The following is a 24,426-nucleotide window of genomic DNA, read 5'->3' as shown; positions in this document are numbered from 1 at the left end:
CCACATGCATGTTTTAGCTGAAGGAAGAATCCCTTAAACCTGGAGAGTTGAGAACCATGGAATGGGTACCATGCAATATGACTTCCAAGGGTCTGCATTTGCTCACCGAACCTCACCAATCCTATCACTGCTGCATTTATGCCGCTGTACACACGCTTGGTTCTCTTTCGGAGACATATAAATCCATAGGTTTTAAGATTCTTACTAGTCAGGTATATTCTTAGGCGTTTAATATGGGGTGTTGAGTCCACTTCGTTGAGCAAGGAGTAGCTCTTGTCTATTACATATTTGGCTTATGGAAAGGTATCTGTGCTAATTTCAATCTCTGGTTTTCTGCAGCACCCCAACTCACCTTTCCCCTTAAGCAAGCATAAGTTGGTTTTCTACATTTGAGACCCTATTCTGTTTTGTAATTCAGTTCCTGTGTAGCCAAGTTTACAATCCGTGTGTTAGTGATATCTTACGATGTTTCTTTTTCTGTGTGACTTATTTCACTTAGAATCATCGTACCTGAATCCACTCATTATGCTGCTACTGGCCTGATGACATAGATTTCATTGCTGAGTGATATTGCATTGTACTTAAGTACCAGAACTTCTTTATCCATTTTTCGCTTTCTGCGATATTGAACTTGAACCGTAAACGAGGTTCTTGTAAACAGAGCCGTTCCAAACTTTGGGGTGGCTGTGTCTTTTTGATTTTAATTTCCCTAATCTATAGGACCAAAAATGGAAGTGCCCTAGGCTCTGTTGCTTTGTTTTTCAGATGTTTCAGGAAACACCATACACTTCTCCAGAGTGGCTGTTGACAATTTACATCCCGCCCATCAGCCTAAGTAGGCTCCCAGTTCTCCATGGTCTGTCCTGCCTTTCTGGATTTTACACTTTTTTCAGATGGCCCTTTTGACCGGGGGGCAGTGAGACTTCATTGTACTGCAGATTTCCTTTGCAAGCTTGCTTGGTTGGCCAAAAAGGGCGTATGCGTTTTTTCCTGAATATATTCAGGAAAAAAAGAATACGCCCTTTTTGGCCAAGTGCATCATTGTGGACCTTCTGCCTCTTTTCCTATGCTTTACATGCAATTCCAGTCTACCTCCTGAAATCGGTTTCCTGCAATTCTGCCCCGCTTTCAAGTCCTCTTGGCAGCCTTACTTCAATATATTTTTGGACGATAGCTGTCATTTATAACTCTGCAGCTTTGTGAATTACAGTGCCCCTGAGCTCCTTTCTTCAACTCGCTTTCTTGTGAGCTGGCCGCAACACCAAAGGATTGCTTCAGGCCCTAGTGTGGTTCTGGCACGGCTCGCTTAGCCTTTGGTTAATTCCTCTTCCTGGTGAGAAATGAGAGTAAAATTTGCCTGTCCAGACACCTCCAGCTAGTCTCTCATTGGTTCTCCCTATTCCTGTTCATTTTCCAAAGAAATTGCAAACTGGGCCAAACAGGAGGTTAAAGGCACTGACTCTCCAAGTGGGGAGAGTGTTAGTAAAGCATCTGGAATGTTGCACCCGAGTACCAGGGGAAGAAAACTGAGACACATTTGAACACGTTTCCCGATCACACGGTGGATCATACTCTGGGTTCCACATGCATGTTTTAGCTGAAGGAAGAATCCCTTAAACCTGGAGAGTTGAGAACCATGGAATGGGTACCATGCAATATGACTTCCAAGGGTCTGCATTTGCTCACCGAACCTCACCAATCCTATCACTGCTGCGTTTATGCCGCTGTACACACGCTTGGTTCTCTTTCGGAGACATATAAATCCATAGGTTTTAAGATTCTTACTAGTCAGGTATATTCTTAGGCGTTTAATATGGGGAGTTGAGTCCACTTCGTTGAGCAAGCAGTAGCTCTTGTCTATTAAATATTTGGCTTATGGAAAGGTATCTGTGCTAATTTCAATCTCTGGTTTTATGCAGCACCCCAACTCACCTTTCCCCTTAAGCAAGCATAAGTTGGTTTTCTACATTTGAGACCCTATTCTGTTTTGTAATTCAGTTCCTGTGTAGCCAAGTTTACATTCCGTGTATTAGTGATACCTTATGATGTTTCTTTTTCTGTGTGACTTATTTCACTTAGAATTATCGTACCTGAATCCACTCATTATGCTGCTACTGGCCTGATGACATAGATTTCATTGCTGAGTGATATTGCATTGTACGTAAGTACCACAACTTCTTTATCCATTTTTCGCTTTCTGCGATATTGAACTTGTACCGTAAACGAGGTTCTTGTAAACAGAGCTGTCCCAAACTTTGGGGTGGCTGTGTCTTTTTGATTTTAATTTCCCTAATCTATAGGACCATAAGTGGAAGTGCCCTAGGCTCTGGTGCTTTGTTTTTTAGATGTTTCAGGAAACGCCATACATTTCTCCAGAGTGGCTGTTGGCAATTTACATCCCCCCCATCAGTCTAACTAGGCTCCCAGTTCTCCATGGCCTGTCCTGCCTTTCTGGATTTTACAGTTTTTTCAGATGGCCCTTTTGACCGGGGGGCAGTGAGACTTCATTGTAGTGCAGATTTCCTTTGCAAGCTTGCTTGGTTGACCAAAAAGGGTGTATGCGTTTTTTCCTGAATATATTCAGGATAAAACGCATACGTCCTTTTTGGCCAAGTGCATCATTGTGGACGTTCTGCCTCTTTTCCTATGCTTTACATGCAATTCCAGTCTACCTCCTGAAATCGGTTTCCTGCAATTCTGCCCCACTTTCAAGTCCTCTTGGCAGCCTTACTTCAATATATTTTTGGACGATAGCTGTCATTTATAACTCTGCAGGTTTGTGAATTACAGTGCCCCTGAGCTCCTTTCTTCAACTCGCTTTCTTGTGAGCTGGCTGCAACACCGCAGGATTGCTTCAGGCCCTAGTGTGGTTCCAGTATGGCTCGCTGAGCCTTTGGTTAATTCCTCTTCCTGGTGGGAAATGAGAGTTAAATTTGCCCGTCCAGACACCTCCAGGTAGTCTCTCATTGGTTCTCCCTATTCCTGTTCATTTTCCGCAGAAATTGCAAACTGGGCCAAACAGGAGGTTAAAGGCACTGACTCTCCAAGTGGGGAGAGTGTTAGTAAAGTGTCTGGAATGTTGCACCCGAGTACCAGGGGACGAAATCTGAGACACTTTTGAACACGTTTCCCGATCACACGGTGAATCATACTCTGGGTTCCACATGCATGTTTTAGCTGAAGGAAGAATCCCTTAAACCTGGAGAGTTGAGAACCATGGAATGGGTACCATGCAATATGACTTCCAAGGGTCTGCATTTGCTCACCGAACCTCACCAATCCTATCACTGCTGCATTTATGCCGCTGTACACACGCTTGGTTCTCTTTCGGAGACATATAAATCCATAGGTTTTAAGATTCTTACTAGTCAGGTATATTCTTAGGCGTTTAATATGGGGTGTTGAGTCCACTTCGTTGAGCAAGGAGTAGCTCTTGTCTATTACATATTTGGCTTATGGAAAGGTATCTGTGCTAATTTCAATCTCTGGTTTTATGCAGCACCCCAACTCACCTTTCCCCTTAAGCAAGCATAAGTTGGTTTTCTACATTTGAGACCCTATTCTGTTTTGTAATTCAGTTCCTGTGTAGCCAAGTTTACATTCCGTGTATTAGTGATACCTTATGATGTTTCTTTTTCTGTGTGACTTATTTCACTTAGAATTATCGTACCTGAATCCACTCATTATGCTGCTACTGGCCTGATGACATAGATTTCATTGCTGAGTGATATTGCATTGTACGTAAGTACCACAACTTCTTTATCCATTTTTCGCTTTCTGCGATATTGAACTTGTACCGTAAACGAGGTTCTTGTAAACAGAGCCGTCCCAAACTTTGGGGTGGCTGTGTCTTTTTGATTTTAATTTCCCTAATCTATAGGACCATAAGTGGAAGTGCCCTAGGCTCTGTTGCTTTGTTTTTTAGATGTTTCAGGAAACGCCATACATTTCTCCAGAGTGGCTGTTGGCAATTTACATCCCCCCCATCAGTCTAACTAGGCTCCCAGTTCTCCATGGCCTGTCCTGCCTTTCTGGATTTTACAGTTTTTTCAGATGGCCCTTTTGACCGGGGGGCAGTGAGACTTCATTGTAGTGCAGATTTCCTTTGCAAGCTTGCTTGGTTGACCAAAAAGGGTGTATGCGTTTTTTCCTGAATATATTCAGGATAAAACGCATACGTCCTTTTTGGCCAAGTGCATCATTGTGGACGTTCTGCCTCTTTTCCTATGCTTTACATGCAATTCCAGTCTACCTCCTGAAATCGGTTTCCTGCAATTCTGCCCCACTTTCAAGTCCTCTTGGCAGCCTTACTTCAATATATTTTTGGACGATAGCTGTCATTTATAACTCTGCAGGTTTGTGAATTACAGTGCCCCTGAGCTCCTTTCTTCAACTCGCTTTCTTGTGAGCTGGCCGCAACACCGCAGGATTGCTTCAGGCCCTAGTGTGGTTCCAGTATGGCTCGCTGAGCCTTTGGTTAATTCCTCTTCCTGGAGGGAAATGAGAGTTAAATTTGCCCGTCCAGACACCTCCAGGTAGTCTCTCATTGGTTCTCCCTATTCCTGTTCATTTTCCGCAGAAATTGCAAACTGGGCCAAACAGGAGGTTAAAGGCACTGACTCTCCAAGTGGGGAGAGTGTTAGTAAAGTGTCTGGAATGTTGCACCCGAGTACCAGGGGACGAAATCTGAGACACTTTTGAACACGTTTCCCGATCACACGGTGAATCATACTCTGGGTTCCACATGCATGTTTTAGCTGAAGGAAGAATCCCTTAAACCTGGAGAGTTGAGAACCATGGAATGGGTACCATGCAATATGACTTCCAAGGGTCTGCATTTGCTCACCGAACCTCACCAATCCTATCACTGCTGCATTTATGCCGCTGTACACACGCTTGGTTCTCTTTCGGAGACATATAAATCCATAGGTTTTAAGATTCTTACTAGTCAGGTTTATTCTTAGGCGTTTAATATGGGGTGTTGAGTCCACTTCGTTGAGCAAGGAGTAGCTCTTGTCTATTACATATTTGGCTTATGGAAAGGTATCTGTGCTAATTTCAATCTCTGGTTTTCTGCAGCACCCCAACTCACCTTTCCCCTTAAGCAAGCATAAGTTGGTTTTCTACATTTGAGACCCTATTCTGTTTTGTAATTCAGTTCCTGTGTAGCCAAGTTTACAATCCGTGTGTTAGTGATATCTTACGATGTTTCTTTTTCTGTGTGACTTATTTCACTTAGAATCATCGTACCTGAATCCACTCATTATGCTGCTACTGGCCTGATGACATAGATTTCATTGCTGAGTGATATTGCATTGTACTTAAGTACCAGAACTTCTTTATCCATTTTTCGCTTTCTGCGATATTGAACTTGAACCGTAAACGAGGTTCTTGTAAACAGAGCCGTTCCAAACTTTGGGGTGGCTGTGTCTTTTTGATTTTAATTTCCCTAATCTATAGGACCAAAAATGGAAGTGCCCTAGGCTCTGTTGCTTTGTTTTTCAGATGTTTCAGGAAACACCATACACTTCTCCAGAGTGGCTGTTGACAATTTACATCCCGCCCATCAGCCTAAGTAGGCTCCCAGTTCTCCATGGTCTGTCCTGCCTTTCTGGATTTTACACTTTTTTCAGATGGCCCTTTTGACCGGGGGGCAGTGAGACTTCATTGTACTGCAGATTTCCTTTGCAAGCTTGCTTGGTTGGCCAAAAAGGGCGTATGCGTTTTTTCCTGAATATATTCAGGAAAAAAAGAATACGCCCTTTTTGGCCAAGTGCATCATTGTGGACCTTCTGCCTCTTTTCCTATGCTTTACATGCAATTCCAGTCTACCTCCTGAAATTGGTTTCCTGCAATTCTGCCCCGCTTTCAAGTCCTCTTGGCAGCCTTACTTCAATATATTTTTGGACGATAGCTGTCATTTATAACTCTGCAGCTTTGTGAATTACAGTGTCCCTGAGCTCCTTTCTTCAACTCGCTTTCTTGTGAGCTGGCCGCAACACCAAAGGATTGCTTCAGGCCCTAGTGTGGTTCTGGCACGGCTCGCTTAGCCTTTGGTTAATTCCTCTTCCTGGTGAGAAACGAGAGTAAAATTTGCCTGTCCAGACACCTCCAGCTAGTCTCTCATTGGTTCTCCCTTTTCCTGTTCATTTTCCAAAGAAATTGCAAACTGGGCCAAACAGGAGGTTAAAGGCACTGACTCTCCAAGTGGGGAGAGTGTTAGTAAAGCATCTGGAATGTTGCACCCGAGTACCAGGGGAAGAAAACTGAGACACATTTGAACACGTTTCCCGATCACACGGTGGATCATACTCTGGGTTCCACATGCATGTTTTAGCTGAAGGAAGAATCCCTTAAACCTGGAGAGTTGAGAACCATGGAATGGGTACCATGCAATATGACTTCCAAGGGTCTGCATTTGCTCACCGAACCTCACCAATCCTATCACTGCTGCGTTTATGCCGCTGTACACACGCTTGGTTCTCTTTCGGAGACATATAAATCCATAGGTTTTAAGATTCTTACTAGTCAGGTATATTCTTAGGCGTTTAATATGGGGTGTTGAGTCCACTTCGTTGAGCAAGCAGTAGCTCTTGTCTATTAAATATTTGGCTTATGGAAAGGTATCTGTGCTAATTTAAATCTCTGGTTTTATGCAGCACCCCAACTCACCTTTCCCCTTAAGCAAGCATAAGTTGGTTTTCTACATTTGAGACCCTATTCTGTTTTGTAATTCAGTTCCTGTGTAGCCAAGTTTACATTCCGTGTATTAGTGATACCTTATGATGTTTCTTTTTCTGTGTGACTTATTTCACTTAGAATTATCGTACCTGAATCCACTCATTATGCTGCTACTGGCCTGATGACATAGATTTCATTGCTGAGTGATATTGCATTGTACGTAAGTACCACAACTTCTTTATCCATTTTTCGCTTTCTGCGATATTGAACTTGTACCGTAAACGAGGTTCTTGTAAACAGAGCTGTCCCAAACTTTGGGGTGGCTGTGTCTTTTTGATTTTAATTTCCCTAATCTATAGGACCATAAGTGGAAGTGCCCTAGGCTCTGTTGCTTTGTTTTTTAGATGTTTCAGGAAACGCCATACATTTCTCCAGAGTGGCTGTTGGCAATTTACATCCCGCCCATCAGCATAAGAAGGCTCCCAGTTCTCCATGGCCTGTCCTGCCTTTCTGGATTTTACAGTTTTTTCAGATGGCCCTTTTGACCGGGGGGCAGTGAGACTTCATTGTAGTGCAGATTTCCTTTGCAAGCTTGCTTGGTTGACCAAAAAGGGTGTATGCGTTTTTTCCTGAATATATTCAGGATAAAACGCATACGTCCTTTTTGGCCAAGTGCATCATTGTGGACGTTCTGCCTCTTTTCCTATGCTTTACATGCAATTCCAGTCTACCTCCTGAAATCGGTTTCCTGCAATTCTGCCCCACTTTCAAGTCCTCTTGGCAGCCTTACTTCAATATATTTTTGGACGATAGCTGTCATTTATAACTCTGCAGGTTTGTGAATTACAGTGCCCCTGAGCTCCTTTCTTCAACTCGCTTTCTTGTGAGCTGGCCGCAACACCGCAGGATTGCTTCAGGCCCTAGTGTGGTTCCAGTATGGCTCGCTGAGCCTTTGGTTAATTCCTCTTCCTGGAGGGAAATGAGAGTTAAATTTGCCCGTCCAGACACCTCCAGCTAGTCTCTCATTGGTTCTCCCTATTCCTGTTCATTTTCCGCAGAAATTGCAAACTGGGCCAAACAGGAGGTTAAAGGCACTGACTCTCCAAGTGGGGAGAGTGTTAGTAAAGGGTCTGGAATGTTGCACCCGAGTACCAGGGGACGAAATCTGAGACACTTTTGAAAACGTTTCCCGATCACACGGTGAATCATACTCTGGGTTCCACATGCATGTTTTAGCTGAAGGAAGAATCCCTTAAACCTGGAGAGTTGAGAACCATGGAATGGGTACCATGCAATATGACTTCCAAGGGTCTGCATTTGCTCACCGAACCTCACCAATCCTATCACTGCTGCATTTATGCCGCTGTACACACGCTTGGTTCTCTTTCGGAGACATATAAATCCATAGGTTTTAAGATTCTTACTAGTCAGGTATATTCTTAGGCGTTTAATATGGGGTGTTGAGTCCACTTCGTTGAGCAAGGAGTAGCTCTTGTCTATTACATATTTGGCTTATGGAAAGGTATCTGTGCTAATTTCAATCTCTGGTTTTATGCAGCACCCCAACTCACCTTTCCCCTTAAGCAAGCATAAGTTGGTTTTCTACATTTGAGACCCTATTCTGTTTTGTAATTCAGTTCCTGTGTAGGCAAGTTTACCTTCCGTGTATTAGTGATATCTTATGATGTTTCTTTTTCTGTGGGACTTATTTCACTTAGAATCATTGTACCTGAATCCACTCATTATGCTGCTACTGGCCTGATGACATAGATTTCATTGCTGAGTGATATTGCATTGTACGTAAGTACCACAACTTCTTTATCCATTTTTCGCTTTCTGCGATATTGAACTTGTACCGTAACTGAGGTTCTTGTAAACAGAGCCGTCCCAAACTTTGGGGTGGCTGTGTCTTTTTGATTTTAATTTCCCTAATCTATAGGACCATAAGTGGAAGTGCCCTAGGCTCTGTTGCTTTGTTTTTTAGATGTTTCAGGAAACGCCATACACTTCTCCAGAGTGGCTGTTGGCAATTTACATCCCGCCCATCAGTCTAACTAGGCTCCCAGTTCTCCATGGGCTGTCCTGCCTTTCTGGATTTTACACTTTTTTCAGATGGCCCTTTTGACCGGGGGCCAGTGAGACTTCATTGTAGTGCAGATTTCCTTTGCAAGCTTGCTTGGTTGACCAAAAAGGGCGTATGCGTTTTTTCCTGAATATATTCAGAAAAAAATGCATACGCCATTTTTGGCCAAGTGCATCATTGTGGACGTTCTGCCTCTTTTCCTAAGCTTTACATGCAATTCCAGTCTACCTCCGGAAATCGGTTTCCTGCAATTCTGCCCCGCTTTCAAGTCCTCTTGGCAGCCTTACTTCAATATATTTTTGGACGATAGCTGTCATTTATAACTCTGCAGGTGTGTGAATTACAGTGCCCCTGAGCTCCTTTCTTCAACTCGCTTTCTTGTGAGCTGGCCGCAACACCGCAGGATTGCTTCAGGCCCTAGGGTGGTTCCGGCATGGCTCGCTGAGCCTTTGGTTAATTCCTCTTCCTGGTGGGAAATGAGACTTAAATTTTCCCGTCCAGACACCTCCAGGTAGTCTCTCATTGGTTCTCCCTATTCCTGTTCATTTTCCGCAGAAATTGCAAACTGGGCCAAACAGGAGTTTAAAGGCACTGACTCTCAAGTGGGGAGAGTGTTAGTAAAGCGTCTGGAATGTTGCACCCGAGTACCAGGGGACGAAAACTGAGACACATTTGAACACGTTTCCCGATCACACGGTGGATCATACTCTGGGTTCCACATGCATGTTTTAGATGAAGGAAGAATCCCTTAAACCTGGAGAGTTGAGAACCATGGAATGGGTACCATGCAATATGACTTCAAAGGGTCTGCATTTGCTCACCGAACCTCACCAATCATATCACTGCTGCGTTTATGCCGCTGTACACACGCTTGATTCTCTTTCGGAGACATATAAATCCATAGGTTTTAAGATTCTTACTAGTCAGGTATATTCTTAGGCGTTTAATATGGGGTGTTGAGTCCACTTCGTGGAGCAAGCTGTAGCTCTTGTCTATAACATATTTTGCTTATGGAAAGGTATCTGTGCTAATTTCAATCTCTGGTTTTATGCAGCACCCCAACTCACCTTTCCCCTTAAGCAAGCATAAGTTGGTTTTCTACATTTGAGACCCTATTCTGTTTTGTAATTCAGTTCCTGTGTAGGCAAGTTTACATTCCGTGTATTAGTGATATCTTATGATGTTTCTTTTTCTGTGTGACTTATTTCACTTAGAATCATCGTACCTGAATCCACTCATTATGCTGCTACTGGCCTGATGACATAGATTTCATTGCTGAGTGATATTGCATTGTACGTAAGTACCACAACTTTTTTATCCATTTTTCGCATTCTGCGATATTGAACTTGTACCGTAAACGAGGTTCTTGTAAACAGAGCTGTCCCAAACTTTGGGGTGGCTGTGTCTTTTTCATTTTAATTTCCCTAATCTATAGGACCATAAGTGGAAGTGCCCTAGGCTCTGTTGCTTGTTTTTTAGATGTTTCAGGAAACACCATACACTTCTCCAGAGTGGCTGTTGGCAATTTACATCCCGCGCATCAGCATAAGAAGGCTACCAGTTCTCCATGGCCTGTCCTGCCTTTCTGGATTTTACACTTTTTTCAGATGGCCCTTTTGACCGGGGGGCAGTGAGACTTCATTGTAGTGCAGATTTCCTTTGCAAGCTTGCTTGGTGGGCCAAAAAGGGTGTCTGCGTTTTTTCCTGAGTATATTCAGGAAAAAACGCATACGCCCTTTTTGGCCAAGTGCATCATTGAGGACGTTCTGCCTCTTTTCCTATGCTTTACATGCAATTCCAGTCTACCTCCTGAAATCGGTTTCCTGCAATTCTGCCCCGCTTTCAAGTCCTCTTGGCGCCTTACTTCAATATATTTTTGGACGATAGCTGTCATTTATAACTCTGCAGGTTTGTGAATTACAGGGCCCCTGAGTTCCTTTCTTCAACTGGCTTTCTTGTGAGCTGGCCGCAACACCGCAGGATTGCTTCAGGCCCTAGTGTGGTTCCGGCATGGCATGCTGAGCCTTTGGTTAATTCCTCTTCCTGGTGGGAAATGAGAGTTAAATTTGCCCGTCGAGACTCCTCCAGCTAGTCTCTCATTGGTTCTCCCTATTCCTGTTCCTTTTCCGCAGAAATTGCAAACTGGGCCAAACAGGAGGTTAAAGGCACTGACTCTCCAAGTGGGGAGAGTGTTAGTAAAGCGTCTGGAATGTTGCACCCGAGTACCAGGGGATGAAAACTGAGACATATTTGAACATGTTTCCCGATCACACGTTGGATCATACTCTGGGTTCCCATGCATGTTTTAGCTGAAGGAAGAATCCCTTAAACCTGAAGAGTTGAGAACCATGGAATGGGAACCCTGCAATATGACTTCAAAGGGTCTGCATTTGCTCACCGAACCTCACCAATCCTATCACTGTTGCATTTATGCCGCTGTACACATGTTTGATTCTCTTTCAGAGACATATAAATCCATAGGTTTTAAGATTCTTACTAGTCAGGTATATTCTTAGGCGTTTAATATGGGGTGTTGAGTCCACTTCGTTGAGCAAGCAGTAGCTCTTGCCTATTACATATTTGGCTTATGGAAAGGTATCTGTGCTAATTTCTATCTCTGGTTTTATGCAGCACCCCAACTCACCTTTCCCCTTAAGCAAGCATAAGTTGGTTTTCTACATTTGAGACCCTATTCTGTTTTGTAATTCAGTTCCTGTGTAGCCAAGTTTACATTCCGTGTATTAGTGATATCTTATGATGTTTCTTTTTCTGTGTGACATATTTCACTTAGAATCATCGTACCTGAATCCACTCATTATGCTGCTAAGGGCCTGATTACATAGATTTCATTGCTGAGAGTTATTGCATTGTACGTAAGTACCTCAACTTCTTTATCCATTTCTCGCTTTCTGCGATATTGAACTTGTACCGTAAACGAGGTTCTTGTAAACAGAGCCGTCCCAAACTTTGGGGTTGCTGTGTCTTTTTGATTTTAATTTCCCTAATCTATAGGACCATAAGTGGAAGTGCCCTAGGCTCTGTTGCTTTGCTTTTAGATGTTTCAGGATACACCATACACTTCTCCAGAGTGGCTGTTGGCAATTTACATCACGCCCATCAGCATAACAAGGCTCCCAGTTCTCCATGGCCTGTCCTGCCTTTCTGGATTTTACACTTTTTTCAGATATCCCTTTTGACCGGAGGGCAGTGAGACTTCATTGTAGTGCAGATATCCTTTGCAAGCTTGCTTGGTTGGCCAAAAAGGGCGTATGCGTTTTTTCCTGAATATATTCAGGAAAAAACGCATACGCCCTTTTTGGCCAAGTGCATCATTGTGGACGTTCTGCCTCTTTTCCTATGCTTTACATGCAATTCCAGTCTACCTCCTGAAATCGGTTTCCTGCAATTCTGCCCCGCTTTCAAGTCCTCTTGGCAGCCTTACTTCAATATATTTTTGGACGATAGCTGTCATTTATAACTCTGCAGGTTTGTGAATTACAGTGCCCCTGAGCTCCTTTCTTCAATTCGCTTTCTAGTGAGCTGGCCGCAACACCGCAGGATTGCTTCAGGCCTTAGTGTGGTTCCGGCATGGCACGCTTAGCCTTTGGTTAATTCCACTTCCTACTGGGAAATGAGAGTTAAATTTGACAATCCAGACACCTCCAGCTAGTCTCTCATTGGTTCTCCCTATTCCTGTTCATTTTCCGCAGAAATTGCAAACTGCGCCAAACAGGAGGTTAAAGGCACTGACTCTCCAAGTGGGGAGAGTGTTCGTAAAGGGTCTGGAATGTTGCACCCGAGTACCAGGGGTCGAAAACTGAGACAAATTTGAACACGTTTCCCGATCACACGGTGGATCATACTCTGGGTTCCACATGCATGTTTTAGCTGAAGGAAGAATCCCTTAAACCTGGAGAGTTGAGACGCATGGAATGGGTACCATGCAATATGACTTCAAAGGGTCTGCATTTGCTCACCGAACCTCACCAATCCTATCACTGCTGCGTTTATTCCCCTGTACACATGCTTGATTCTCTTTCGGAGACATATAAATCCATAGGTTTTAAGATTCTTACTAGTCAGGTATATTCTTAGGCGTTTAATATGGGGTGTTGGGTCCACTTTGTTGAGCCAGGTGTAGCTCTTGTCTATTACATATTTGGCTTATGGAAAGGTATCTGTGTTAATTTCAATCTCTGGTTTTATGCAGCACCCCACCTCACCTTTCCCCTTAAGCAAGCATAAGTTGGTTTTCTACATTTGAGACCCTATTCTGTTTTGTAATTCAGTTCCTGTGTAGCCAAGTTTACATTCCGTGTATTAGTGATATCTTATGATGTTTCTTTTTCTGTGTGACTTATTTCACTTAGAATCATCGTAGCTGAATCCACTCATTATGCTGCTACGGGCCTGATGACATAGATTTCATTGCTGAGTGATATTGCATTGTACGTAAGTACCACAACTTCTTTATCCATTTTTCGCTTCTGCGATATTGAACTTGTACCGTAAACGAGGTTCTTGTAAACAGAGCCGTCCCAAACTTTGGGGTGGCTGTGTCTTTTTGATTTTAATTTCCCTAAGCTATAGGACCATAAGTAGAAGTGCAATAGGCTCTGTTGCTTTGTTTTTTAGATGTTTCAGGAAACAGCATACACTTCTCCAGAGTGGCTGTTGGCAATTTACATCCCACACATCAGCATAAGAAGGCTCCCAGTTCTCCATGGCCTGTCCTGCCTTTCTGGATTTTACAATTTTTTCAGATGGCCCTTTTGACCGTGGAGCAGTGAGACTTCATTGTAGTGCAGATTTCCTTTGCAAGCTTGCTTGGTTGGCCAAAAAGGGCGTATGCGTTTTTTCCTGAATATATTCAGGAAAAAACGCATACGAACTTTATGGCCAAGTGCATCATTGTGGACGTTCTGCCTCTTTTCCTATGCTTTACATGCAATTCCAGTCTACCTCCTGAAATCGGTTTCCTGCAATTCTGCCCCACTTTCAAGTCGTCTTGACAGCGTTACTTTAATATATTTTTGGACGATAGCTGTCATTTATAACTCTGCAGGTTTGTGAATTACAGGGCCCCTGAGCTCCTTTCTTCAACTCGCTTTCTTGTGAGCTGGCCCCAACACCGCAGGATTGCTTCAGGCCCTAGTGTGGTACCGGCATGGCACGCTGAGCCTTTGGTTAATTCCTCTTCCTGGTGGTAAATGAGAGTTAAATTTGCCCGTCCAGACACCTCCAGCTAGTCTCTCATTGGTTCTCCCTATTCCTGTTCATTTTCCGCAGAATTTGCAAACTGGGCCAAACAGGAGGTTAAAGGCACTGACTCTCCAAGTGGGGAGAGTGTTAGTAAAGCATCTGGAATGTGGCACCCGAGTACCAGGGGACGAAAACTGAGACACATTTGAACAGGTTTCCCGATCACACGCTGGATCATACTCTGGGTTCCACATGCATGTTTTAGCTGAAGGAAGAATCCCTTAAACCTGGAGAGTTGAGACCCATGGAACGGGTACCATGCAATATGACTTCAAAGAGTCTGCATTTGCTAAACGAACCTCAGCAATCCTATCACTGCTGCGTTCATGCCGCTGTACACACTCTTGATTCGCTTTCGGAGACATATAAATCCATAGGTTTTAAGATTCTTACTAGTGAGGTATATTCTTAGGCGTTTAATATGTGGTGTTGTGTGTCCCTCGTTGAGCAAGGAGTAGCTCTTGTCTATTACATATTTGGCTTATGGAAAGGTATCTGTGTTAATTTCAATCTCTGGTTTTATGCAGCACCCCAACTCACCTTTCCCCTTAAGCAAGCATAAGTTGGTTTTCTACATTTGAGACCCTATTCTGTTTTGTAATTCAGTTCCTGTGTAGCCATGTTTACATTCCGTGTATTAGTGATACCTTATGATGTTTCTTTTTCTGTGTGACTTAAATCACTTAGAATCATCGTACCTGAATCCACTCATTATGATTCTACGGGCCTGATGACATAGATTTCATTGCTGAGTGATATTGCATTGTACGTAAGTTCCACAACTTCTTTATCCATTTTTCGCTTTCTGAGATATTGAACTTGTACCGTAAATGAGGTTCTTGTAAAGAGAGCCGTCCCAAACTTGGGGTGGCTGTGTCTTTTTGATTTTAATTTCCCTAAGCTATAGGACCATAAGTAGAAGTGCCCTAGGCTCTGTTGCTTTGTTTTATAGATGTTTCAGGAAACACCATACACTTCTCCAGAGTGACTGTTGGCAATTTACATCCCGCCCATCAGCATAACAAGGCTCCCAGTTCTCCATGGCCTGTCCTGCCTTTCTGGATTTTACACTTTTTTCAGATGGCCCTTTTGAACTGGGAGCAGTGAGAGTTCATTGTAGTGCAGATTTCCATTGCAAGCTTGCTTGGTTGGCCAAAAAGGGCGTATGCGTTTTTTCCTGAATATATTCAGGAAAAAACGCATACGCCCTTTTTGGCTAAGTGCATCATTGTGGACGTTCTGCCTCTATTCCTAGGCTTTACATGCAATTCCCCTCTGCCTCCTGAAATTGGTTTCCTACAATTCTGCCTCGCTTTCAAGTCCTCTTGGCAGCCTTACTTCAATATATTTTTGGACGATAGCTGTCATTTATAACTCTGCAGGTTTGTGAAATACAGTGCCCCTGAGCTCATTTCTTCAACTCGCTTTCTTGTGAGCTGGCCGCAACACCGCAGGATTGCTTCAGGCCCTAGTGTGGTTCCGGCACGGCACGCTGAGCCTTTGGTTAATTCCTCTTCCAGGTGGGCAATGAGAGTTAAATTTGCCCATCCATACACCTCCAGCTAGTCTCTCATTGGTTCTCCCTATTCCTGTTCATCTTACGCAGAAATTGCAAACTGGGCCAAACAGGAGGTTAAAGGCACTGACTCTCCAAGTGGGGAGAGTGTTAGGAAAGCGTCTGGAATGTTGCACCCGAGTACCAGGGGACGAAAACTGAGACACATTTGAACACGTTTCCCGATCACACGTTGGATCATACTCAGGGTTCCACATACATGTTTTAGCTGAAGGAAGAATACCTTAAACCTGGAGAGTTGAGACCCATGGAATGTGTACCATGCAATATGACTTGAAAGGGTCTGCATTTGCTCACCGAACCTCACCAATCCTATCACTGCTGCGTTTATGCCGCTGTGCACACGCTTGATTCTCTTTTGGAGACATATAAATCCATAGGTTTTAAGATTCTTACTAGTCAGGTATATTCTTAGGCGTTTAATATGGGGTGTTGAGTCCACTTCGTTGAGCAAGCAGTAGCTCTTGTCTATTACATATTTGGCTTATGGAAAGGTATCTGTGTTAATTTCAATCTCTGGTTTTATGCAGCACCCCAACTCACCTTCCCCTTAAGCAAGCATAAGTTGGTTTTCTACATTTGAGACCCTATTCTGTTTTGTACTTCAGTTCCTGTGTAGCCAAGTTTACATTCCGTGTATTAGTGATACCTTACGATGTTTCTTTTTCTGTGTGACTTAAATCACTTAGAATCATCGTACCTGAATCCACTCATTATGCTGCTACTGGCCTGATGACATAGATTTCATTGCTGAGTGATATTGCAGTGTACGTAAGTACCACAACTTCTTTATCCATTTTTCGCTTTCTGTGATATTGAACTTGTACCGTAAACGAGGTTCTTGTAAACAGAGCCGTCCCAAACTTTGGGGTGGCTGTGTCTTTTTTATTTTAATTTCCCTAATCTATAGGACCATAAGTGGAAGTGCCCTAGGCTCTGTTGCTTTGTTTTTTAGATGTTTCAGGAAACACCATACACTTCTCCAGAGTGGCTGTTGGCAATTTACATCCCGCGCATCAGCATAACAAGGCTCCCAGTTCTCCATGGCCTGTCCTGCCTTTCTGGATTTTACACTTTTTTCAGATGGCCCTTTTGACCGGGGGGCAGTGAGACTTCATTGTAGTGCAGATTTCCTTTGCAAGCTTGCTTGGTTGGCCAAAAAGGGCGTATGCGTTTTTTCCTGAATATATTCAGGAAAAAACGCATACGCCCTTTTTGGCCAAGTGCATCATTGTGGACGTTCTGCCTCTTTTCCTATGCTTTACATGCAATTCCAGTCTACCTCCTGAAATCGGTTTCCTGCAATTCTGCCCCGCTTTCAAGTCCTCTTGGCAGCCTTACTTCAATATATTTTTGGACGATAGCTGTCATGTATAACTCTGCAGGTTTGTGAATGACAGTGCCCCTGAGCTCCTTTCTTCAACTCGCTTTCTTGTGAGCTGGCCGCAACACCGCAGGATTGCTTCAGGCCCTAGTGTGTTCCGGCATATCTCAGTGAGCCTTTGGTTAATTCCTCTTCCTGGTGGGAAATGAGAGTTAAATTTACCCGTCCAGACACCTCCAGCTAGTCTCTCATTGGTTCTCCCTATTCCTGTTCATTTTCCGCAGAAATTGCAAACTGGGCCAAACAGGAGGTTAAAGGCACTGACTCTCCAAGTGGGGAGAGTCTTAGTAAAGCGTCTGGAATGTTGCACCCGAGTATCAGGGGACGAAAACTGAGACACATTTGAACACGTTTCCCGATCACACGGTGGATCATACTCTGGGCTCCACATGCATGTTTTAGCTGAAGGAAGAATCCCTTAAACCTGGAGAGTTGAGACCCATGGAATGGGTACCATGCAATATGACTTCAAAGGGTCTGCATTTGCTCACCGAACCTCACGAATCCTATCACTGCTGCGTTTATGCCGCTGTACACACGCTTGATTCTCTCTCGGAGACATATCAATCCATAGGTTTTAAGATTCTTACTAGTCAGGTATATTCTTAGGCGTTTAATATGTGGTGTTGAGTCCACTTCGTTGAGCAAGCAGTAGCTCTTGGCTATTACATATTTGGCTTATGGAAAGGTATCTGTGCTAATTTCAATCTCTGGTTTTATGCAGCACCCCAACTCACCTTTCCCCTTAAGCAAGCATAAGTTGGTTTTCTACATTTGAGACCCTATTCTGTTTTGTAATTCAGTTCCTGTGTAGCCAAGTTTACATTCCGTGTATTAGTGATACCTTATGAGGTTTCTTTTTCTCTGTGACTTATTTCACTTAGAATCATTGTACCTGAATCCACTCATTATGCTGCTACTGGCCTGATGACATAGATTTCATTGCTGAGTGATATTGCATTGTACGTAAGTACCACAACTACTTTATCCATTTTTCGCTTTCTGCGATATTGAACTTGTACCGTAAACGAGGTTCTTGTAAACAGAGCCGTCCCAAACTTTGGGGTGGCTGTGTCTTTTTGATTTTAATTTCCCTAATCTATAGGACCATAAGTGGAAGTGCCCTAGGCTCTGTTGCTTTGTTTTTTAGATGTTTCAGGAAACACCATACACTTCTCCAGAGTGGCTGTTGGCAATTTACATCCCGCCCATCAGCATAAGAAGGCTCCCAGTTCTCCATGGCCTGTCCTGCCTTTCAGGATTTTACACTTTTTTCAGATAGCCCTTTTAACCGGGGGGCAGTGAGACTTCATTGTAGTGCAGATTTCCTTTGCAAGCTTGCTTGGTTGGCCAAAAAGGGCGTATGCGTTTTTTCCTGAATATATTCAGGAAAAAACGCATACGCCCTTTTTGGCCAAGTGCATCATTGTGGACGTTCTGCCTCTTTTCCTATGCTTTTCATGCAATTCCAGTCTACCTCCTGAAATCGGTTTCCTGCAATTCTGCCCCGCTTTCAAGTCCTCTTGGCAGCCTTACTTCAATATATTTTTGGATGATAGCTGTCATTTATAACTCTGCAGGTTTGTGAATTACAGTGCCCCTGAGCTTCTTTCTTCAACTCGCTTTCTTGTGAGCTGGCCACAACACCGCAGGATTGCTTCAGGCCCTAGTGTGGTTTCGGCATAGCTCGCTGAGCCTTTGGTTAATTCGTCTTCCTGGTGGGAAATGAGAGTTAAATTTGCCCGTCCAGACACCTCCAGCTAGTCTGTCATTGGTTCTCCCTATTCCTGTTAATTTTCCACAGAAATTGCAAACTGGGCCAAACTGGAGGTTAAAGGCACTGACACTCCAAGTGGGGAGAGTGTTAGTAAAGCGTCTGGAATGTTGCACCCAAGTACCAGGGGACGAAAACTGAGACACATTTGAACACGTTTCCCGATCAAACGGTGGATCATACTCTGGGTTCCACATGCATGTTTTAGCTGAAGGAAGAATCCCTTACCTGGAGAGTTGAGACGCATGGAATGGGTACCATGCAATATGACTTCAAAGGGTCTGCATTTGCTCACCGAACCTCACCAATCCTATCACTGCTGCGTTTATGCCGCTGTACACACGCTGGATTCACTTTCGGAGACATATAAATCCATAGGTTTTAAGATTCTTACTAGTCAGGTATATTCTTAGGCGTTTAATATGGGGTGTTGAGTCCACTTCGTTGAGCAAGCAGTAGCTCTTGTCTATTACATATTTGGCTTATGGAAAGGTATCTGTGCTAATTTCAATCTCTGGTTTTATGCAGCACCCCAACTCACCTTTCCCCTTAAGCAAGCATAAGTTGGTTTTCTACATTTGAGACCCTATTCTGTTTTGTAATTCAGTTCCTGTGTAGCCAAGTTTACATTCCGTGTATTAGTGATACCTTATGATGTTTCTTTTTCTGTGTGACTTATTTCACTTAGAATCATCGTACCTGAATCCACTCATTATGCTGCTACTGGCCTGATGACATAGATTTCATTGCTGAGTGATATTGCATTGTACGTAAGTACCACAACTTCTTTATCCATTTTTCGCTTTCTGCGATATTGAACTTGTATAGTAAATGAGGTTCTTGTAAACAGAGCTGTCCCAAACTTTGGGGTGGCTGTGTCTTTTTGATTTTAATTTCCCTAATCTATAGGACCAAAAATGGAAGTGCCCTAGGCTCTGTTGCTTTGTTTTTCAGATGTTTCAGGAAACACCATACACTTCTCCAGAGTGGCTGTTGGCAATTTACATCCCGCCCATCAGCCTAAGTAGGCTCCCAGTTCTCCATGGTCTGTCCTGCCTTTCTGGATTTTACACTTTTTTCAGATGGCCCTTTTGACCGGGGGGCAGTGAGACTTCATTGTAGTGCAGATTTCCTTTGCAAGCTTGCTTGGTTGGCCAAAAAGGGCGTATGCGTTTTTTCCTGAATATATTCAGGAAAAAACGCATACGCCCTTTTTGGCCAAGTGCATCATTGTGGACGGTCTGCCTCTTTTCTTATGCTTTACATGCAATTCCAGTCTACCTCCTGAAAACGGTTTCCTGCAATTCTGCCCTGCTTTCAAGTCCTCTTGGCAGCCTTACTTCAATATATTTTTGGACGATAGCTGTCATTTAGAACTCTGAAGGTTTGTGAATTACAGTGCCCCTGAGCTACTTTCTTCAACTCGCTTTCTTGTGAGCTGGCCGCAACACCGCAGGATTGCTTCAGGCCCTAGTGTGGTTCCGGCACGGCTCGGTGAGCCTTTGGTTAATTCCATTTCCTGGTGGGAAATGAGAGTAAAATTTGCCCGTCCAGACACCTCCAGCTAGTCTCTCATTGGTTCTCCCTATTCCTGTTCATTTTCCGCAGAAATTGCAAACTGGGCCAAACAGGAGTTTAAAGGCACTGACTCTCCAAGTGGGGAGAGTGTTAGTAAAGCATCTGGAATGTTGCACCCGAGTACCAGGGGACGAAAACTGAGACACATTTGAACACGTTTCCCGATCACACGGTGGATCATACTCTGGGTTCCACATGCATGTTTTAGCTGAAGGAAGAATCCCTTAAACCTGGAGAGTTGAGAACCATGGAATGGGTACCATGCAATATGACTTCAAAGGGTCTGCATTTGCTCACCGAACCTCACCAATCCTATCACTGCTGCGTTTATGCCGCTGTACACACGCTTGATTCTCTTTCGGAGACATATAAATCAATAGGTTTTAAGATTCTTACTAGTCAGGTATATTCTTAGGCGTTTAATATGGGGTGTTGAGTCCACTTCGTTGAGCAAGCAGTAGCTCTTGTCTATTACATATTTGGCTTATGGAAAGGTATCTGTGCTAATTTCAATCTCTGGTTTTATGCAGCACCACAACTCACCTTTCCCCTTAAGCAAGCATAAGTTGGTTTTCTACATTTGAGACCCTATTCTGTTTTGTAATTCAGTTCCTGTGTAGCCAAGTTTACATTCCGTGTATTAGTGATATCTTATGATGTTTCTTTTTCTGTGTGACTTATTTCACTTAGAATCATCGTACCTGAATCCACTCATTATGCTGCTACTGGCCTGATGACATAGATTTCATTGCTGAGTGATATTGCATTGTACGTAAGTACCACAACTTCTTTATCCATTTTTTGCTTTCTGCGATATTGAACTTGTACCGTAAACGAGGTTCTTGTAAACAGAGCTGTCCCAAACTTTGGGGTGGCTGTGTCTTTATTTTAATTTCCCTAAGCTATAGGACCATAAGTGGAAGTGCCCTAGGCTCTGTTGCTTTGTTTTTTAGATGTTTCAGGAAACACCATACACTTCTCCAGAGTGGCTGTTGGCAATTTACATCACGCCCATCAGCATAACAAGGCTCCCAGTTCTCCATGGCCTGTCCTGCCTTTCTGGATTTTACACTTTTTTCAGATGGCCCTTTTGACCGGGGGGCAGTGAGACTTCATTGTAGTGCAGATTTCCTTTGCAAGCTTGCTTGGTTGGCCAAAAAGGGCGTATGGGTTTTTTCCTGAATATATTCAGGGAAAAACGCATACGCCCTTTTTGGCCAAGTGCATCATTGTGGACGTTCTGCCTCTTTTCGTATGCTTTACATGCAATTCCAGTCTACCTCCTGAAATCGGTTTCCTGCAATTCTGCCCCGCTTTCAAGTCCTCTTGGCAGCCTTACTTCAATATATTTTTGGACGATAGCTGTCATTTACAACTCTGCAGGTGTGTGAATTACAGGGCCCCTGAGCTCCTTTCTTCAACTCGCTTTCTTGTGAGCTGGCCGCAACACCGCAGGATTGCTTCAGGCCCTAGTGTGGTTCCGGCATGGCTCGCTGAGCCTTTGGTTAATTCCTCTTCTTGGTGGGAAATGAGAGTTAAATTTACCCGTCCAGACACCTCCAGCTAGTCTCTCATTGGTTCTCCCTATTCCTGTTCATTTTCCGCAGAAATTGCAAACTGGGCCAAACAGGAGGTTAAAGGCACTGACTCTCCAAGTGGGGAGAGTGTTAGTAAAGCGTCTGGAATGTTGCACCCGAGTACCAGGGGACGAAACCTGAGACACATTTGAACACGTTTCCCGATCACACGGTGGATCATCCTCTGGGTTCCACATGCATGTTTTAGCTGAAGGAAGAATCCCTTAAACCTGGAGAGTTGAGACCCATGGAATGGGTACCATGCAATACGACTTCAAAGGGTCTGCATTTGCTCACCGAACCTCACCAATCCTATCACTGCTGCGTTTATGCCGCTGTACACACGCTTGATTCTCCTTCGGAGACATATAAATCCATAGGTTTTAAGATTCTTACTAGTCAGGTATATTCTTAGGCGTTTAATATGGGGTGTTGAGTCCACTTCGTTGAGCAAGCAGTAGCTCTTGTCTATTACATATTTGGCTTATGGAAAGGTATCTGTGCTAATTTCAATCTCTGGTTTTATGCAGCACCCCAACTCACCTTTCCCCTTAAGCAAGCATAAGTTGGTTTTCTACATTTGAGACCCTATTCTGTTTTGTAATTCAGTTCCTGTGTAGGCAAGTTTACATTCCATGTATTAGTGATATCTTATGATGTTTCTTTTTCTGTGTGACTTATTTCACTTAGAATCATCGTACCTGAATCCACTCATTATGCTGCTACTGGCCTGATGACATAGATTTCATTGCTGAGTGATATTGCATTGTACGTAAGTACCACAACTTCTTTATCCATTTTTCGCTTTCTGCGATATTGAACTTGTACCGTAAACGAGGTTCTTGTAAACAGAGCTGTCCCAAACTTTGGGGTGGCTGTGTCTTTATTTTAATTTCCCTAAGCTATAGGACCATAAGTGGAAGTGCCCTAGGCTCTGTTGCTTTGTTTTTTAGATGTTTCAGGAAACACCATACACTTCTCCAGAGTGGCTGTTGGCAATTTACATCACGCCCATCAGCATAACAAGGCTCCCAGTTCTCCATGGCCTGTCCTGCCTTTCTGGATTTTACACTTTTTTCAGATGGCCCTTTTGACCGGGGGGCAGTGAGACTTCATTGTAGTGCAGATTTCCTTTGCAAGCTTGCTTGGTTGGCCAAAAAGGGCGTATGCGTTTTTTCCTGAATATATTCAGGGAAAAATGCATACGCCCTTTTTGGCCAAGTGCATCATTGTGGACGTTCTGCCTCTTTTCCTATGCTTTACATGCAATTCCAGTCTACCTCCTGAAATCGGTTTCCTGCAATTCTGCCCCGCTTTCAAGTCCTCTTGGCAGCCTTACTTCAATATATTTTTGGACGATAGCTTTCATTTACAACTCTGCAGGTGTGTGAATTACAGGGCCCCTGAGCTCCTTTCTTCAACTCGCTTTCTTGTGAGCTGGTCGCAACACCGCAGGATTGCTTCAGGCCCTAGTGTGGTTCCGGCATGGCTCGCTGAGCCTTTGGTTAATTCCTCTTCTTGGTGGGAAATGAGAGTTAAATTTACCCGTCCAGACACCTCCAGCTAGTCTCTCATTGGTTCTCCCTATTCCTGTTCATTTTCCGCAGAAATTGCAAACTGGGCCAAACAGGAGGTTAAAGGCACTGACTCTCCAAGTGGGGAGAGTGTTAGTAAAGCGTCTGGAATGTTGCACCCGAGTACCAGGGGACGAAAACTGAGACACATTTGAACACGTTTCCCGATCACACGGTGGATCATACTCTGGGTTCCACATGCATGTTTTAGCTGAAGGAAGAATCCCTTAAACCTGGAGAGTTGAGAACCATGGAATGGGTACCATGCAATACGACTTCAAAGGGTCTGCATTTGCTCACCGAACCTCACCAATCCTATCACTCCTGCGTTTATGCCGCTGTACACACGCTTGATTCTCCTTCGGAGACCTATAAATCCATAGGTTTTAAGATTCTTACTAGTCAAGTATATTCTTAGGCGTTTAATATGGGGTGTTGAGTCCACTTCGTTGAGCAAGCAGTAGCTCTTGTCTATTACATATTTGGCTTATGGAAAGGTATCTGTGCTAATTTCAATCTCTGGTTTTATGCAGCACCCCAACTCACCTTTCCCCTTAAGCAAGCATAAGTTGGTTTTCTACATTTGAGACCCTATTCTGTTTTGTAATTCAGTTCCTGTGTAGCCAAGTTTACATTCCGTGTATTAGTGATATCTTATGATGTTTCTTTTTCTGTGTGACATATTTCACTTAGAATCATCGTACCTGAATCCACTCATTATGCTGCTATGGGCATGATGACATAGATTTCATTGCTGAATGATATTGCATTGTACGTAAGTCCCACAACTTCTTTATCCATTTTTCGCTTTCTGCGATATTGAACTTGTACCGGAAACGAGGTTCTTGTAAACAGAGCCGTCCCAAACTTTGAGGTGGCTGTGTCTTTATTTTAATTTCCCTAAGCTATAGGACCATAAGTGGAAGTGCCCTAGGCT

General features: G+C 43.6%; 1 long non-coding RNA gene across 1 annotated transcript in view; it reads left to right on the top strand.

Annotated features, from left to right (window-relative positions):
* The first annotated feature begins 518 nt into the window (after positions 1 to 518).
* Positions 519 to 24,426, top strand: part of LOC137217937 (uncharacterized) — a 791,001-nt gene continuing 767,093 nt past the window's right edge. The window contains exons 1-2 of the long non-coding RNA XR_010940336.1: positions 519 to 585; positions 5,240 to 5,325. This is a non-coding gene — a long non-coding RNA (uncharacterized lncRNA). The remainder of the gene's footprint in view (positions 586 to 5,239; positions 5,326 to 24,426) is intronic.

This window comes from Pseudorca crassidens (assembly GCF_039906515.1).
Source record: "Pseudorca crassidens isolate mPseCra1 chromosome 1 unlocalized genomic scaffold, mPseCra1.hap1 SUPER_1_unloc_5, whole genome shotgun sequence".
Taxonomy (NCBI): domain Eukaryota; kingdom Metazoa; phylum Chordata; class Mammalia; order Artiodactyla; family Delphinidae; genus Pseudorca; species Pseudorca crassidens.
This window is presented reverse-complemented; position numbering and strand designations above follow the sequence as displayed.